We start from the raw sequence: 3,065 nt of genomic DNA on the forward strand, positions 1-3,065 counted from the left end.
GATGAAATGTTTGGTTTTAATGAATAAATAGTTTGTATTAAATCCTCTGCGCTCCGTCAGCAGGGAGGCGGATGATGCTGCAGCAGCGCCAGCTGCAGCAGCTGCTGCAGCAGCGCTGGGGACAGGAGTCTGTTACCTGCAGCGGACAGAGCGCAGAGCGGGTCGAGTCCACCAAACACGGAACCGACCGGCTGCCCTCGAACCGGAACCTGCGGACTCAGCAGCTGCTCTCTCCTCCTTTGGACCGAACCGGTTCTGATCCTGGGAGACAATCTGAGGCGAGTTGAATTTGGTTCTGCAAATGGAAAACTACACGGCGTGGAGCAATTTCACCCAAGTTCTGTCCGAACTGGACGGGATGGGCGGTGAGGAAGAGGGAGAGGAGGAAGGCGTCAGCGGGAACGGACTGCGCGTCCTGATTGGCTGCGTCCTCTTCCTGCTCATCGTGTCCACGCTGCTCGGGAACACGCTGGTCTGCGCCGCCGTCATCAGGTTCCGCCACCTGCGGTCCAAAGTCACCAACTTCTTCGTGATCTCGCTGGCCGTGTCCGACCTGTTCGTGGCCGTGCTGGTGATGCCGTGGGAGGCCGTGACCGAGGTGACCGACCGCTGGCTGTTCGGACGGTTCTGCGACGTGTGGATCACCTTTGACATCATGTGCTCCACGGCCTCCATCCTCAACCTGTGCATCATCAGCGTGGACCGGTACTGGGCCATCGCCAGCCCCTTCAAGTACGAGCGGAAAATGACGCACCGCGTGGCGTTCGTCATGATCGGCGTGGCGTGGACGCTGTCCATCCTCATCTCCCTGATCCCGGTGCAGATGAACTGGCACCGGGCTCTGGAGGAAGTGGCGGCCATCTTGGACAGGAACTGGACCAACTCCACCAACCTGACCGGAAGCGCCTCGGCATCCACGAGCTGCGTGGCCAACCTGAACAGAACCTACGCCATCTCCTCCTCCCTCATCAGCTTCTACATCCCGGTTCTGATCATGATCGCCACCTACACCCGGATCTACCGGATCGCTCAGACCCAAATCCGCAGAATCGCATCTCTGGAGCGGGCGGCGGAGCAGGCTCAGAACCAGGACCACTGCGCGACCCGGAACCAGCAGCAGCAGCACCGGGCCGCCGACGAGGCGTCGCTCAAGTCTTCGTTCAAGAAGGAAACCAAGGTTCTGAAGACGCTGTCCATCATCATGGGGGTGTTCTGGTTCTGCTGGCTGCCCTTCTTCGTACTGAACTGCACCGTCCCGTTCTGCGACCCCGCCGTGCGTCAGCGACACCACCTTCACCGTGTTCGTGTGGTTCGGCTGGGCCAACTCCTCCCTCAACCCGGTCATCTACGCCTTCAACGCGGACTTCCGCCGGGCCTTCGCCACCATCCTGGGCTGCAACCGCGTCTGCGCCAACACCGCGGTGGAAGCCGTGAACTTCAGCAACGAGCTGGTCTCCTACCGCCACGACACCACCCTCCACAAGGAGGCGCTGGTTCCCGCGCAGCAGCAGCAGCGGCCCCGCAACCTGAGCATGACCTTGGATGACCCCCTGGAGGACATGAGCGCCCGGTTCGACGAGGAGTCCAACATCTCCAGCGGGTCTCCGAGCCGCAGGCTGCTGCTGCTTCCGGCCGTCCAGCTGGAGGACGAGGTTTCCCTGGAAACCATCACACCCATGACGTCAGCAGCAGAACTGGACAACGAGGTTTTCATACCAGGACAAGTCCATCAGGACGGATAGGACCCAGCAGAACCCAGCAGAACCCAGAGAGAAACTGACTCCTGATGTGAACTGGTGTTTCTTAAAGTGTTTTCAAACTGCAGCTTTTATGTCAGTCTTCTGTCCTTTGATGTTAGAAAATAATCATCAAATTAGAATAAAGACAATTTTACCAGAAAAGTCTTTATGAGGAAATAATCAATAGTTCTGATCTGATGTGAATAAATCTGCTCATCTGTAAAACTACCAATAATAATAATTTCATGCTAATGTGTTAAAAATGTGTCTATTAAATATTATATGTAAACTTATATCAAACCGTCAGGTGCTCAACATTCCTCATTTTATATTATTTATGTGGGAGTTTTCATATAATCATGACTGTCTCTATGGGAACCAGATGAGAGCAAAGTGGAAATAATCCAAAAAAACATCTTCAGAAATCAGAAATGAGATTAATGAGTAAAATCGATTGATGGCTCAGACCTGCTGCTCGTCAATAAATGCTCTGACATCATAAGATGAATGTTTGAAATGTTGTTCAATGCTATGAAGGTAAAGAAGCAAACCACACCAAAGCAATGCACTAATGTCTGCAGCTTTTCTGAACTGTTTCATGTTATTTATTCAACCACTTTGTGAAACTTGCATTTCCTCTCTGGTGTTTGTAAAACGTCGTTTTCCTCTTTGGACTCGTTCCTCGTGTCTCCAGTTTCTCTGCAGAAACGTCTGATTGTGTTTTACCTTCATGATTTCAAAGACGAGACGTTGTCCACATCCACTCAGGACGTCTGCAGAAATGTGTCTTCAGTGTTTAGCAGTTGAATAGAAAGTGAAGCTGGTGGGTTTGAAGACGAGCAGCTGAACTCAGATGATCGTCGTTCACCTTCAGCATCATTTCTGTGGCGTTTTTCTTGGAACCTTTTCATTGTTAAGCTGCTGGAAAAACTTTGAATTCCGTGTTAAAATAAAGGAAAGATGAACTGATGGAGAATAGACTCAGTTTCCGAGTGAAAATATGACCAAAAATATTCAGATTTGTGGTTATTGACCAGCTTTTCTTCAGCACTTATGTGTGAAACAATAGATTTATTTCTATTGTTCATTAAATTTGAAAGAACCTGAGATTTAAGATCATTTCATTCATTTTACATTCGCTAAACACAACTAGAATAACGACTTATTGAAAGGTTGCAGAAATCAGTTTGTTTGCTCAGTTTTAGGTCATTTTGATGTTCATATTCATGTTCATAGTATTGGACATTCTCTACACCAACACATAACAGTGATTCATAGAAAGGAAGGAAAAAACAGAAGTTTCTTTGGCAAACAGTCAAACCTTTG

The 3,065-nt window shown here is 49.9% G+C and overlaps 1 pseudogene; it reads left to right on the forward strand.

The window, feature by feature from the left end:
* The first annotated feature begins 301 nt into the window (after positions 1-301).
* Positions 302-1,742, forward strand: LOC129354209 (D(1)-like dopamine receptor; annotated as a pseudogene).
* Positions 1,743-3,065: the final 1,323 nt, after the last annotated feature.

This window comes from Poeciliopsis prolifica, unplaced genomic scaffold (assembly GCF_027474105.1).
Source record: "Poeciliopsis prolifica strain line A6 unplaced genomic scaffold, Auburn_PproV2 SCAFFOLD106, whole genome shotgun sequence".
Taxonomy (NCBI): domain Eukaryota; kingdom Metazoa; phylum Chordata; class Actinopteri; order Cyprinodontiformes; family Poeciliidae; genus Poeciliopsis; species Poeciliopsis prolifica.